Source organism: Tachyglossus aculeatus, chromosome X1, assembly GCF_015852505.1.
Source record: "Tachyglossus aculeatus isolate mTacAcu1 chromosome X1, mTacAcu1.pri, whole genome shotgun sequence".
Lineage (NCBI taxonomy): Eukaryota > Metazoa > Chordata > Mammalia > Monotremata > Tachyglossidae > Tachyglossus > Tachyglossus aculeatus.
In genome coordinates this window covers 71,246,243-71,262,703 of record NC_052101.1, presented here as the reverse complement: position 1 = coordinate 71,262,703, position 16,461 = coordinate 71,246,243, and the positions used below count along the sequence as shown (strand labels likewise).

The window sequence follows — 16,461 nt, the reverse complement described above, 5'->3', positions numbered from 1 at the left end:
CTTCATTAACAAAATTAAATCCATCAGGTCCGACCTCCCCAAAGTCTCTTCCCCCCTTTCTCCAACCCCCCGGCTCTCAACACTCTCTGCTACTCTCCCATCCTTCCCAGCGGTATCCTCAGAGGAACTCTCCTCCCTCCTCTCAAGTGCTACTCCGGCCACCTGTGCTTCTGACCCCATTCCCTCTCATCTTATGAAATCTCTCGCTCCATCCCTTCTCCCCTCCTTAACTTCCATCTTCAACCGCTCACTCTCCACTGGTTCCTTCCCCTCTGCCTTCAAACATGCCCATATCTCTCCCATCCTAAAAAAACCCTCTCTTGACCCCACCTCACCTTCTAGTTATCGTCCCATATCCCTCCTACCATTCCTTTCCAAACTCCTTGAACGAGTTGTCTAAACGCGCTGCCTAGAATTCCTCAACAACAACTCTCTCCTCGACCCCCTCCAGTCTGGCTTCCGTCCCCTTCATTCCACGGAAACTGCGCTCTCAAAGGTCACCAATGACCTCCTGCTTGCCAAATCCAACAGCTCATACTCTGTCCTAATCCTCCTCGACCTCTCAGCTGCCTTTGACACTGTGGACCACCCCCTTCTCCTCAACACGCTATCTGACCTTGGCTTCACAGACTCCGTCCTCTCCTGGTTCTCCTCTTATCTCTCCGGTCGTTCTTTCTCAGTCTCTTTTGCAGGCTCCTCCTCCCCCTCCCATCCTCTTACTGTGGGGGTTCCCCAAGGTTCAGTGCTTGGTCCCCTTCTGTTCTCAATCTACACTCACTCCCTTGGTGACCTCATTCGCTCCCACGGCTTCAACTATCATCTCTACGCTGATGACATCCAGATCTACATCTCTGCCCCTGCTCTCTCCCCCTCCCTCCAGGCTCGCATCTCCTCCTGCCTTCAGGACATCTCCATCTGGATGTCCGCCAGCCACCTAAAGCTCAACATGTCGAAGACTGAGCTCCTTGTCTTCCCTCCCAAACCTTGTCCTCTCCCTGACTTTCCCATCTCTGTTGACGGCACTACCATCCTTCCCGTCTCACAAGCCCGCAACCTTGGTGTCATCCTCGACTCCGCTCTCTCATTCACCCCTCACATCCAAGCCGTCACCAAAACCTGCCGGTCTCAGCTCCGCAACATTGCCAAGATCCGCCCTTTCCTCTCCATCCAAACCGCTACCCTGCTAATTCAAGCTCTCATCCTATCCCGTCTGGACTACTGCACTAGCCTTCTCTCTGATCTCCCATCCTCGTGTCTCTCTCCACTTCAATCCATACTTCATGCTGCTGCCCGGATTATCTTTGTCCAGAAACGCTCTGGACATATTACTCCCCTCCTCAAAAACCTCCAATGGCTACCGATCAATCTGCGCATCAAGCAGAAACTCCTCACCCTGGGCTTCAAGGCTCTCCATCCCCTCGCCCCCTCCTACCTCACCTCCCTTCTCTCCTTCTACTGCCCAGCCCGCACCCTCCGCTCCTCCGTCGCTGATCTCCTCACCGTACCTCGCTCTCGCCTGTCCCGCCATCGACCCCCGGCCCACGTCATTCCCCGGGCCTGGAATGCCCTCCCTCTGCCCCTCCGCCAAGCTAGCTCTCTTCCTCCCTTCAAGGCCCTGCTGAGAGCTCACCTCCTCCAGGAGGCCTTCCCAAACTGAGCCCCTTCTTTCCTCTCCCCCTCGCCCCCCTCTCCATCCTCCCGTCTTACCTCCTTCCCTTCCCCACAGCACCTGTATATATGTATATATGGTTGTACATATTTATTACTCTATTTATCTATTTATTTATTTATTTTACTTGTACATTTCTATCCTACTTATTTTATTTTGTTGGTATGTTTGGTTCTGTTCTCTGTCTTCCCCTTTTAGACTGTGAGCCCACTGTTGGGTAGGGACTGTCTCTATGTGATACCAATTTGTACTTCCCAAGCGCTTAGTACAGTGCTCTGCACATAGTAAGCGCTCAATAAATACGATTGATTGATTGATTGATTGATACAGCCAATCACTCAAGACTGGGCACGTATGGGCCAGACATGAAACTTTGATGCCCACGTCATCCCCCTGGCCTGGAATGCCCTCCTTCTGCCCATCCGCCAAGCTAGCTCTCTTCCTCCCTTCAAGGCCCTACTGAGAGCTCACCTCCTCCAGGAGGCCTTCCCAGACTGAGCCCCCTCCTTTCTCTCCCTCTCCTCCCCCTCTCCATCCCCCCGCCTTACCTCCTTCCCTTCCCCACAGCACCTGTATATATGTATATATGTTTGTACATATTTATTACTCTATTTATTTATCTTACTTGTACATATCTATTCTATTTATTTTATTTTGTTAATATGTTTGGTTTTGTTCTCTGTCTCCCCCTTCTAGACTGTGAGCTCACTGTTGGGTAGGGACCGTCTCTATATGTTGCCAACTTGTACTTCCCAAGCACTTAGTACAGTGCTCTGCACACAGTAAGCGCTCAATAAATACGATTGATTGATTGATTGATTGATTGATGCTCTGGGTATAGAAAGCAGGGTGAATCCTTCCAGCCACTTCTGATGAGCCTCAGATCTAGCCCCAACTCCTTTATCCACCACAAACATCAATTTCAAAATGGCAGGGAGAAATCAATCAATCAATCATATTCACTGAGCATCTTTTGTGTGCAGAGTACCACACTAAGCACTTGGGAGAGTGCAATATAACCAACTAGGTAGATCATTCACTGCCCACAAGGAGAAAGTGAGAAGGGTGTGTGCACACTCACGGCATCTCTTCTGAATTTTTCTATCTGCCAGAAGCCAGGTAACGTAGTAGTGGTAATGGTATTAAACACTTGGCCAGGAGCTTGGAGTCAGCTAAGGGATGTAAGAACAGAATGTGGCCACGGGAACAAAATATGATCCTAATTCATAGGGATCCAGGTGGGAGGGGATCAGATAAACAGGGTTGAACTATACTGATGTTTCTACATAATATAAATACCCAGTGTTAATCTGCTCTATGTTTGAAGAAAGAGAGAGAGAGAGAGAGAGAGAGAGAGAGAGAGAGAGAGAGAGAGAGAGAGAGAGAGCTCTAAGGAAGAAAATAGTGAGTAATGGGAGCGGGGGGGTCAGGCAAAAATGAGGAATTCCAGAGATCCAAGTGGGGGAGGAAGAAAGGTCCAGGATTGCCAAAAAGGCCATGTTGAGCTCTTAGGGGCTAAAAAGGTGAAGAAGATGTGCAGAGGGCAAAGAGGGCCAAGAAGCATGTCTCCAAGGGGAAGGGAAGTCCAAGAGGGATCCTGTGGAGCTTGAAGGATGAGAAAGGTTAGAAAGATCAAGTAAGGGGAAAGTACGCTCTGAGGGACCAGGAAGCCTGACTACTATCACAGTAAAAAGCTGAACGGACTCAGAAACTACATAATGACGAAGACTGTCAACTAGACAAAAGGAGATGAACGTAAAATCTTAAGTGACCCAGAAATGATCTGTGGGTTCAGCAACTCTATATTTGCTTATTTTAATAGGTACATCAACTCTGAACTTGAAGGTTTTAGATCATATGCTAATTGAGGGTTGGAACCAGTTCTTTTTAAAAATTCCTTATAAAATAATGTAAATTGTGGGAATGGTGATAAAGTCACTCCACCACTATTATGAGTTGCTAAAAGAATGGAAGGCACAAGACAGATTGAATATCTTGTAGAAGTAGCTTCTGTTCATGAATATTTAGGGTTTTCTTAAATCACGGCTGACGATGCAGAAATTCATTCCAGTGACTATAATAAGTGCAAGTTACTCATCCAAATTCCCAGCAATCTAACCAGGGATCGTCCTCTCTGCTAACAATGGGGAAACCATATCTACCTGTAAATTAGCCTCAAAATACATTATCTTTTCATAAGAGAGTATCCATATGCCTGGGACAAGATTTAAAAACGTCAATGGCTTGCCCCTTTATATAGAGTAGCAAAACTACCACTTGGGAAGCAGCATGGCATAGTGGACAGAGCACACACCTGGGAGTCAGAAGGTCATGGGTTCTAATCCTGGCTCTGCCACTTGTGTGTTGTGTGGCCTTAGACAAGTCATTTCACTTCTTTGTGCCTCAGTTACCTCACCTGTAAAATAGGGACAAGACTGCGAGCCCCATGTGGGACAGGGACTGTGTCCAACCTGATTTGCTTGTATCCACCCTAGTGCTTAGTACAGTGCCTGGCACGTAGTAAGCGCTTAACAAATGCCACAATTATTATTATTATTACCACGACACCAATCCAGAGTATTTTTCTGAGCTCACCAGCCTCACCATTTCCCATTTTTGACTTAGGCAGCTGAGAGCCAGAGGCAATAAGAGGGTAAATATTTTGCAACTGTCTGCATCCAGGTTCTGCCACGTATCTTCTGTGGGCAAGGCACTTAACTTCTCTATGCCTCAATTCCCTCATCTGCAAAATGGGGATTTAATACCTGTTCTATTTCCTACGTAGATTGTAAGCCTGATGTGGGATCTGATTAACGTGATTCTACCCCAGCACTTAGAGAAGCAGAGTGGCTTAGTGGATAAAGCACGGTCCTGGGAGTCAGAAGGGCCTGGGTTTTAATCCTGGCTTCCCCACTTCTCCTCTGTGTGACCTTGGGTGATTCACTGTATTTCTCTGTGCCTCACTTACCTTATCTGTAAAATGAGGATTGAAGACTACGAGTCCTATGTGGGATAGGGACTGTGTCCAATTCGATTATCTCGTATCTACTCTAGGGCTTAGAACAGTGCCTGGCATAAAGTAAGCGCTTAACAAATACCAATTATCATTACAGTGCTTGGCGCACAGTCAACACTCAACAGATACCACAATTATATCATTATCATTATATCTATTGTACACTTCCAGTTCCTTACACGGGAAAGAGTATGCTTTAGGAGAAACTAATGAACTTTAAAGCCAATGCCACTCTGGGTGATTTATTGTAACTCTATGGAATAACTCTTTTGAACAGACTACTGAAAGAGTGTTAAAATTCCTCTTTAGAGGGTATTTGGAATAAAACAAGCATTCATCTGTCAGAGACAGTTAGAACAAAGCTAGGCATAGAGACAGGCGGCTGGATTAGATGAACTTTGGTGGCATTCAGTATAAACATTCTTCCATTGCACATGACAGAAAAGGCCATTCAAACAAAGTCAAATAATCAGGACTGAATCTAAGCCAGACAGGCGAATCTTCCCACTGGCATACCCGTACTGGAAGAATCAAATGACAGTTCTACTAGGAATAGGCAAACAGATCTCTTGAGTTAGAAAACAACTTCCAATCTTTCTACATTTCATTCCTGAATTTTCATTTCATGTACAGCATACACATTTTTTTTTGGACTAGGAAAGGGATTAAGTAGGCATGACTTTTTTCAGTTCTCTGTAGCATATGTTTATAGGCTTTCCTTTTGTAGCATTTATAGATTCATTCTGAGCTAAGGTTAATCCGGAGCAAAGCAATTTGGCATGCTTGCATTTGCTTTTATCAGGAAAACCAAGAGTAGTCTGCAAGGTCCACAATGACCTTACCCGGAAAGAGGTTTACTAGCAATTCTGGTGCCTTGCTGATTATTTTCAGTCACAGGGGAGCTTAGGTTGAGGCACAGTCTTGCAAAATGGTAAATGAACTTCATTCAAGTAACAGGAAGATGGTGGTTGTGGGGAATGATGACGATTATTATCAGAAGCACTTATAAAGGTTTTTGTCAAGAGCAAGTAATTAACCTATCCTTCTAAAAAGCCATTCAGACCATGTATAGCATAGCATGGGGGAAACATGCCTGAATCCAAATCCACTTGGATGGCAGGTCTACACTGCAGCAGCATTTGGCTCTTCAAAAAGCCCATGCACATGCGTGCACACGCACACACATTTACACATATACACACACAGATATCCCAAAAGAGTCCTTGTAAGAACTGAATTTACATTTACAAAATGATTTTGCAGCTAGATATGGATCTACCTGGGAACATATTTCAATTAAAATAAAACCATTTATTTGGACCTTCTACCAAATCAAAAAGCCATTATAAAACACTCTGATACATGAACAAATAATCCAGAGAACTGCCAAAACGTCTGGCAGGCATATTTCAGCCACTGAGTACAAAGATTGGGGATATTTCTAGATACTACCACAATTTAGCACTTAAGTGTTTTATTTCAATTGCAGGCTCCTAAATCTTTATTTGAAGTCACCAAATAATACAAACGTTATAAAATCACCCACAGAATATGGGTTCAAGATATTCTTGGAGGAAATTTTCTCTAATAATACTTCCTTACCTCAGAGGGTGCTGGGAAGCACCATTAACACTAGAGAAGCACTTTAAGATCTTCAAATGATAGAGCTATACAAGAGCAATATAATATTATCATATTTCTACAATAATTCCTCAAGCATGGATGAGAGAGAATCAAGCCACAATTTGCCTGCTTGAAAATAATGTGCCCCAAATGGTGAAATAAATATTTTTAAAAAACCAAAAATTTTCTCTTTTGTGAAACAAAAAAATAAAGATGTATTTAAAGGAATTAGGTCTAATAATAATGGGATGGAGCACAAACTTCATTACTACATAAGGGATAGACTGGAACGCAAGAGCAAAAGAAAGAATACTATCCTTGATAAGGAACTTTCATCCCAAAGCAGTTTACACCCTTAAAGTTGCCACAGGTAGCACTTCAGGCTCACTAACTCATTTTTGGGGTCAACCTGGCAACGACTTTGACTGCCACAAAACCACACTACACAGCGATTGGGAGAGAGAAAGGCAGTAGCATGCCCAAATAAAGAAACTGAGCAGTTCAGAGAAGAAAACCGAAAATACTCCTAGAGTGTTGAGTGACACCACAATTTAATAAAATCAACTTAACTCTAATTCCACTGTGCCTTGCTTAGTGTCATTAGATCTTGAATTCTCCCAAGCATTCCAGATATGAAACCCATAAATCTTTGGAAACACAACTAATTATCAGCACAGACCCAACGGTGGAAAATTCAAATTTTGGAGAGGAGTCTGTCTGGGCCAAATCTAATGTTAGTTTCCAAACCAACATTAGCAGTAATTGTGCCAAGAAGATGAACAAATGTTTTTTTGTATCGCTACTAGCCTTGTTTCAGAGCCCACTCTAGAAAACATTATTCTTCATTGGACTGTCCATCTTAATTTTATTCATTCATTCATTCATTCAGTCGTATTTATTGAGCGGTTACTATGTGCAGAGCACTGTACTAGGTGCTTATTACAGATAGCATTTCCCATTTTTCCAGGCCCCAGCCCTCTCCTGCCATCCCATTGACATGTATGGGACCTAGGGACACTCCCCAAACTACAGACCAATTGGGATTGGGGTAATAAAAGTATGGGGGAGGGTAGAGAGGGAGGAGGGACAGCCCAGATCCGCCAAGATCCCTGGCCATCAGTTGTCAACTGGAAGATTTCCTGAGTTCATCGGGAGGTATGCACCAAAGCAAAATCATACAAGAAAAAAATCACCTCTGCGTGATCTCAACAAACCAGTCTCCTCTAACTGAGCAGAAAAAGTACCACAGTAGATATTGAAAGTCTGCAATCCTGGAAATTATGCAACTGGAACATTTAAAATTGTTATGATTTTAGATGGGTACACTTCCCTCCACTAATGAGGGAAGGAGCATAGCTTGGGGGAAAGGCACAGGCCTTAGAGGCGGGAAACAAAGGTTCTATCTAATCCCAGCTCCACAACCTACTGCTATGTGACCCTAGACAAGTCACTTGACTCTCTATGCCTCAGCTTCTTCATTGGTAAAATAGGGATAAAGTACCAGTTTTTCCTCTCTTAGACTGTGAGCCCCGAGAGAGATGGGGATTGTTTCTGATAATAATAATTGTGGTTTTTGTTAAGCGCTTACTATGTTACAGGCACTGTTCCGAGCAATGGGGTAGATACAAGCAAATTGGGTTGGACACAGTCCCCGTCGCACATGGGGCTCACAATCTTAATCCCCATTTTACAGATGAGGTAACTACGGCACAGAGAAGTGAAGTGACTTGCCCAAGGTCACAGAGCCGATAAGTGGCAGAGCCAGAAATAAAACCCATGACCTTCTGACTCCTGGGCCCATGCTCTATCGACTACACCAGGCTGCTTCCATCTGATCATCTGGCATCTCAATATGTTGCCAACTTGTAATTCCCAAGTGCTTAGTACAGAGCTCTGCACACAGTAAGCGCTCAATAAATACGACTGAATGAATGAATGAATCTACCCACTCCTTAGTACAGTGCTTGACTGTAGACTTTAAGCTCTCTCTAGACTGTAAGCTCACTATGGGCAGGGAATGTTTCCATCATATTGTTATATTGTACTTTCCCAAGTCCTAAGTACAGTGCTCTGCACACAGTAAGCTCTCAATAAATACAACTGAATGTCTTGACATAAAGAAAGCTCTAAACAAATGCCTTTTTTTTTTTATAAGTGAGCTGGGGCTAGTCTCTGCAGAAAGCAAGACTAAGCAAGGGAGAAAGAAGTGCAGTCACGCTGTACCTAGTGGAAAGTCATGAAAGTGACTGCAGAGGGGCTGGTCTTGAAACAGGAACCGATTGGCTCATGTCAGGAGCCACCACTCACCCTGTTCCTCCCAAGGCAACAGTTTGGGTGGATGCTTGGTGGATAGGAGGGAAGGCAGGGGGCTGGGACTGGCCCTGCCATGGAAAGGACATGGGAGCAGATTTGAGACGTGCCCTCAGCTTAATATAATGCCTGGCACATAATAGGCACTTACCAAATATAATTTTAAAAAACTAGGTAATGGGATTGTCAAGAGCAGAAGGTGGGTCTGACAAGTAGCATTGGGAACCCACCCAACTACGGCAAGCCCTGCTGCTAAGTGGCAACTCGGAGAACCAGCTACCAAGGAGCGGAAGGCCAGGTCTATCTGGAGGAGCAGTGGCATTACAGTTTTGAATGTTTGGTACTATTAGATACAGTAAATCATTCAAACGTGTGAATTAGCAAATCCCCCCAATGTTTTCCGGAGATAGTGAACCTGGGTTCTAATTCCAGCTCTGCCACTTACCAGCTGTGTGACCTTGGGCAATTTCTCTGTGCCTTAGTTCTCTCATCTGAAAAAATGGAGATTGTACACCGTTTTCCCTTCTATTTTGACTATGAACCCCAAGTGGAACAGGGACTGTGGCACACCTGATTATCTTGTATCTATCCCAGCAACTGATAAAATGCTTGACATATGGTAATCAATTAACGAGTACCACAATTACTATTATTACTATTCTCGTTATTACGATGTCTATAGGGCTACAGGGACAGATGTGGAATCTAGAATGATTAGATCAATTTTTTGCTATGTTTGCCCCCTGCATGCCTGGCCATTATATTCCAGGACATAACTTGCTATAATGATAATGCCTTCGGAAACACCGGAGCTTTTTCTGACTCTCCTCAGTGTTTTCACTCAAAGTAATCTATGCAGCCAATCCCACTTTTACTTATATGTTCTCAAGCCCTGCTGTTGGGCCACTATAAAGATCATAGCTCTGGCTATCAAGACACCTGGGTTTTAGTCCTGGATCGGGAAGTACAAAAGCAGCATGGCCTAATAGAAAGAGGACAGGCATGGGAGACAGAGAACCTGGGCTTTAATCCTGGCTCTGCCACTTGCCTAAAGTGTAATCTTGGGCAAGTCACTTAACTTCTCTGTGCTTTAGTTTCCTCATCTGTAAAATGGGAATGAAACACCCATTCGCCCTCCTACTTAGACTGTGAGCCCCATGTGGGACAGGGACTGTGTCTAACTTGAGAGTGTCTTGTATCTCTCCCAGCACTGAAGCAGCATGGCCTAGTGGCAAAAGCATGGGCTTGGGAGTCAAAAGATGTGGGTTCTAATCCCAGCTCCACCACATGTCTGCTGTGTAACCTTGGGCAAGTCAGTTCACTTCTCTGTGCCTCAGTTACCTCATCTGCAAAATGGAGATGAAGACTGTAAGCCCCATGTGCGACACAGAATGTGTCTAACCTGATTAGTTTAGGTCTACCCCAGCACTTAGAACAGTGTTTGGCATGTAGTAAGAACTTAACAAATATCATAATAATTATTAATTATTACTAGAGCTTAGTACAGTGCTCAAGCACATAGGAAGCACTTAAAAATACCACTCATTATTATTACCATTATTATCATTAAGTAGAAGACTGACTCCTGGGAGCGTCCCATCAGTGGTGAATATTTCTGCCCGAAGAACCAGCTAGGGTGTTCCATGATTTGGACAAGCCTAGTAGGAGTTCTGAAAAATAGCTGGTTAGTGTGGGCAGCAAAAACCACAGCAGTTAACTGCCTGCCTGTTGGGTTATGGTGTTATGTAGAGCACCTACGCTATGTGGTGGTGACTTCGGCATTAAGTGGGTCCTACATGTAAAAATCTAAAGTGCAGTTTGCAACATACTGCACCCCTACCTGTCTACTCACTCACTGCACTCCATGCCCAAGTGAGCCCACTGTTGAGTAGGGACTGTCTCTATATGTTGCCAATTTGTACTTCCCAAGCGCTTAGTACAGTGCTCTGCACATAGTAAGCGCTCAATAAATACGATTGATGATGATGATGATGAGACCACAACTGGCAGTGATGAGAGAATGTAAGGAACACCGCACAAATCACTATGACCCAAATCAACCCCTTTGTGCAGAGTCTCAGTCATAAAGTCTCTATTAATAATGATGGTATTTGTTAAGCACTTATTATGTGCCAGGCACTGTACTAAGCGCTGGGGTGGGTACCCGCAAATCAGGTTGGACACAGCCCCTGTCCCACACGAGGCTCACAGTCTCGGTCCCCATTTTACAGATGAGGTAACTGAAGCACAGAGAAGTGAAGTGACTTGCCCAAGGTCACATAGCAGATACGTGGCAGAGCCGGGATTAGAACCCATGACCTTCTGATTCCCAGGCCCGTGCTCTATCCACTATGCCATGCTGCTTTCCCATAATAATGGAATATGTTAAGTGCTTACTATGTGCCAAGCACTGTTCCAAGAGCTGGGGTAGATACAAGGTTCTCAGGTTGTCCCATGTGGGGCTCACAGCCTTAGTCACAGTCTCAATGCCCATTTTACAGATGAGGTAACTGAGGCACAGAGAAGTTAAGTGATTTGCCCAAAGTCACACAGCTGAAAAGTGGCCGAGCCAGTATTGGAACCCACAAGCTCGGACGCTCAACCCCATGCTCTTTCCACTAGGCCACGCTGCTTCTATGACAAGTGTGTGCTGAAAGGCAAGTAGGGGGTTAATGGGATGAAAATAGTTTTGAGGGTGTTACTGCTGACACCAGCTAAATACAAGGGATATATTAAAATTTTCCTTCCAATATTGTTTGAAAATATTAGACCATGCTTTGGCCTTCAGTCTCTGCTGTCAATTATTGCATTCAGCACATTGGGGACAGAGGCCAGAGCATTAGTGTCAAGTGAGAAATCTTCATAAGAAATACTGGCATTAAATTTTGGAGCACAATTGCAAAAGAGCACTAAAAGAAGAGCATTACAGTAAAGGATCTGTTGCTATATCAAAACACTGACATATCACAACACACTTTAAGGAATTAAAACATTTCTAAATCACCAGTAAACATGGCAAAAAATGTTTTCCTTTATCACTGAGGCCTGTTGAAACATTTCCCCCCTCACTACCACAGCTTTTGGCCCTGCAGGAAGATGCAGGGGTGTTCTTTCTTTTCTTTAATGGTATTCGTTAAGTGCTTACTATGTGCCAAACACTGTACAAAGAGCTGGGGTAGATATAAATTAATCCAGTTGGACAAAGTCATGTCCCACACGGGGCTCACAGTCTTAATCCCCATTTCACAAATGAGGGAACTGAGACCCAGAGAATACAGTGACTTGCCCAAGGTCACACAGCAGACAAGTGGCAGAGCCAAGATTAGAACCTAGGTCGTTAATAGAGTTATATTCAGAAGCAGAAGGCACTGATCGCAAAATGACTGGTAGTCTTTCAAGAACTTCTGGCCAATGCAAACGGAGTATAAGCAGCTGCTATTTGGGGGCACCAACGAATTTTGGTAAATTCATCCTCACTAACTTCAAAGATGCTGGATAATTGGTTTTGGAAGCTACAAGTTCATTTTTATTACCAGATTTGGCCACGTATTCTGGAGGGAAGTCATTCCTTGACTGGACTAGAATGTTTGAGGGAATTTTGTATTAGGAACACCAAAAAAATTTTTTTCACTCCAGATGAAATTTTCTTCCCCCATGGCACACCACATAATTTTTCACTTCAAACAAATTCCAGTAAGGCTAGCTTTTAAACCTCACAGTTCAGCAAGTTTTGAAGCAGGTAATCGAAGTATTTTTTTCCTCATTTTTTTTTAACTATAAAGGCTTCTCTAATTATCCTGCAAAATTCCTCTTTCCCCTCAGAGCACAATAAGTCATGTCCAAAGATGAATTCTTTTTTTAGATGTGCCTAGCAAAGGAAGGCACAATTCAATTTTTCCATTGTTGAAATGTTTCACGGGAGGCTGGGCATGGCACCCTTACCTTCAGTTTAGAAGTTCATCCTTTACCCAGGTACAAATAAGTGAAAATGCAAGTTAAATAAAATCTAGTGTTTTCATCTTAACTGAAGCGGTCAATACTACGATTGTTAAAATAAAAATGATTGCAGAAAAACCCCAATTGTCAAGAATATAACTGATGATGAAAACAAATATAAAATTACAGCATATTTCATCCTGGCCACCAAAGACTCCTTATGAAACTGCAACCCTACAATTCCCAAAAATGAATTCTTTAAATTAAAATACTCCATGCAGAACAGAAATTAAACTATGAATCAAAGAACAATGACACAGAGTTGTACGCTTATCAATACATCTTGCAAAAGAGGGCACTATGTACTGTGCTCTTACTATTACTTCTGAGATTAGAAGTTATTGTTTAAGCCTACTTATGAGTCCATGGTGTGTGACTCAAAATTAGCCACACCTAAGATATCCTGGACTGATTTTCTTCTTTCTGCCGATCTAGATACTTCATGCTATTGCACAACTGACCAGCACAATAAATTGAATCCAGCCAGATTAAAATGCCAGCCTGCATTCTCTTTTAAAGGTTTTATTTGGCTAGTTGGCTTTATTCAGTTATTGACCAGAGGCAGTACCAATACATTCTTTTTCTATCTAGCATTATTCATAGTAAACCTAGCTACCGTGGATGTCTTAACTGCTGAGAACAAAGCAGAAGTCAGCAATCATGCTCTTAGATTTGGCCATTCTCAGCACATCAGCTTGTTTCCTTGTGCTTTCCTCTAACTATTGCTCAGCACTTTTTTGTGTGACGGGGACAAGCAAGTGGTTAAAGAAGTTGTCCTGTCAGCTATATCTTTAATCCAAATGTTTAAATCCCTGAATAAAGGAAAAATCAATGTTGTAAGGCAATGTTTGCCAAGGCAATGTAATAAATACACTTACCTTTACAGACTGTTCTCAATGGATTTCCCTTCTTTGCTGAGCTTCAAAGCTACGAAGAGATAAAAAAGAAAGCACTGAGTTGCCCGCCAGCAAAACAAGAATGTTTGCCCTCCTTTATTTTTTCAGCATGATTCTGTTGTGCCATGATACTAGTAGCTGAGGAAGCCATTGATAAAAGTGATGCTCAACCTAACCTACTTATTGGTCTTCATTCTCGTATTTCCCACTGCTGACCTGCTTGGAACTCCCTTCCCTTTCATATCCAATAGTTCACAGCTCTCAGGACCGCCAAAACCCTTCTGAAACCACAGCTCCTCCAGGAGGTCTTCCAGATTCATTTCTAATCTCCCCACTTTAAATCCCCCAACTCTTGCACCCTCTAAAAATGTATTACTAAGAACAAACCCAACCCCAACCCTTAGCAGTTAGTACAGTGCTAAGCACACAGTAAGTGCTCAATAAATACCATTGACTGATTGAAAGACTGTAAACTCCTTGAGAACAGGGATGGTGAGTACTTACTCTGATTTTTTATGGTATTTGTTAAATTCGTACTATAAGCCAGGCACTGTAATAAGCGCTGGGGTAGGTACAAGATGATCAGGATGAACACAGTCCCTGTTCCACGTAAAACTCAGTCTTAAACCCCATTTTATGGATGGCCCAGAAAGGTGAAGTGATTTGCCCAAGGTCACACAATAAGTAACTGGCAGAGCTGGGATTAGAACCCAGGTCCTCGGACTTCCAGGCCCCTCCTTTTTCTATTAGGCCATGCTGCTTCTCAACTGTACCAAGTGCTTAGTACATGTGCTCTGCACTTAATAAACACTATCAGTTAATTAGCTGATTATTTACCTCCTCCTTAAATTATGGCTGAGTGCAACAAACACATAAAATTGAAAATGCAGTTAAAACAATAGCAAACTATTACCCCCTCACTCAAACCATTACGGATATGAACTCAAAGCAGTGCTATAAAAATCCTTAGAAAGTACACTAATTCAGCAAGTAAGACAATGCACCCGAGGACAGAGTAGGATAGGAGTAGGACATTCTTTGAACTTTTCTTGCCTATTTTACTCCTATTTGTTTGCAAAGGATTTTCCTGGAGGTGACCACACTGAAATATTTGTGATGCCTGATTTGTGCATTTGCTCCAGCTGCTTTCCATATTAGCCGCTCCCCCACCCACTCCCTCGAACTATCAATGGTATTTATTGAGCGCTTACTATGGGCAGAGCATTGTACTTAGCACTTGAGAGTACAAAACATTGGAGCTGGTAGATACGGAAGTAGTTTACAATCTAGTGATGGAGGCAGACGATATAACACTTAAAAACACACACGCTTCCACGTTCTCAAAAAGGATTTCTATTTATTAAGAGACTCGTAGAGTTCAAATGGTCTGAGAAAACACATAGCCCTGACCTCTTGACTCAGGCATATAACCGATAAACCACGGAGAGAGATCAGATGGGTGTCTATTCTTCCCTGAAAGATCTCCAGAAATGGAGACTACATAACCTCCTTTGGGAATTCATTCCAGTGTTTTATCACTCTACTGGCCAAGATATTTTTCCTTCTGCCCATCCAGAAATCACTCCAACTTTAAGTCCATTTCCCCTGATTCAGTCCCCTGCAGTCACAGTGGCAAACTGATAATCACTGACCCCATGAGAACCCTCCATATACAGGAGAGAGTTAGTCAATCACCCCATACCTTCTCCTTTTCTTTCAATATTAGCTTAGGTTAATATGACATACTGCGGCTTCTTGTGGCTTCTGAAGGCTCTCAGATTGAATTCCTTGAATCTTTCCTTATAAGAGAGATCCCTACCCAGGATATGCATTTGGATCCTAAAAAGTCTGTAGTCCTAAATAAAGTCCGTAAGACCAGAGTGCAACATATTTTAACATTCCCTTTTCCAGTGACAAATACCATCCTACCTTTGCATTAGGGTGAAGAACCCAGGGTCTCAGGTACATGGAAATGCCATTCATTCAACCGTATTTATTGAGTGCTTACTGTATGCAGGGCACTGTACTAAGCGCTTGGGAAGTACAAGTTGGCATTAAAAGGCAAACTCCACTAAAATGCAAAAGCTAAGAAAAATCTCTAGTCTGCAAGGGCATGAAGTTGCAGACACACACACACACACATACACACACACGTGCGCCTATGCAGGGGGTTTTCCCAGATTTTCTATAGCATCCAATTTTAGCAAATGAAAAAAACAATAACAGAGACCACAACTCTCTCCCATCTTCAAGCCCTAATAAAATTACATCTCCTCCAAGAAGCCCTCCCCAACTAAGCCCTCCCTTCTGTGCTGCCTATGCACTTGAGTTTTCTCCCTTAAGCCCTTTGATATTCACTCCTACCTCCTGCCCACAGAGCATAGGTACATCTGTAATTAATGCTAATGACACTCTCTCCCTTTAATCTGCAAACTCCTTAAGGGCAGGGATCCTGTCCACCTACTCCATGGTATGGTCCCCTCCCAAGCACTTAGTACAGTGCTCCACATAGGGTAAGTACTCAGTACATGCCACTGATAGATGCAACAGGCATTACCTTTGTTGCTGATCTAAAGACAATGGCTGTGGTTACTGGTGAACTATTCTCATTCCCTCTTACTCTTCCCTGTAGTCCCTGCCACTAGTCTATCAGCTCCTAAACAAGGCTATAGGGTATCAGGCTGCCCCCCCAGCCTTAATCATCAACTCCACCCCCTAGCCCCCATGTCCCTAGCCCTGTCTGTGCTTTATTTCTTCCAACTGCCACCCTAACAGCACTACACCCTCTCCCTTGTGAGTCACTCTAGAGCTTGGAACTGTACCTTGGAAACACTTACATGCATATCCATAATTTCATTCATTCATTCAATCGTATTTATTGAGGGCTTACTGTGTGCAGAATACTGTACTAAACACTTGGGAGAATACAACAATAAACAGACACATTCCCT

The 16,461-nt window shown here is 43.3% G+C and overlaps 1 protein-coding gene across 3 annotated transcripts in view; it reads right to left on the bottom strand.

Moving 5' to 3' along the window:
• The window catches only part of FHIT (fragile histidine triad diadenosine triphosphatase), a 1,410,080-nt gene that overhangs the window by 1,362,197 nt on the left and 31,422 nt on the right, over window positions 1-16,461 (bottom strand). For all 3 annotated transcript variants that reach the window (XM_038772586.1, XM_038772589.1, XM_038772587.1), the window contains exon 2: window positions 13,493-13,541. The gene's annotated coding sequence lies outside the window, so the exon portion shown is untranslated. The remainder of the gene's footprint in view (window positions 1-13,492; window positions 13,542-16,461) is intronic.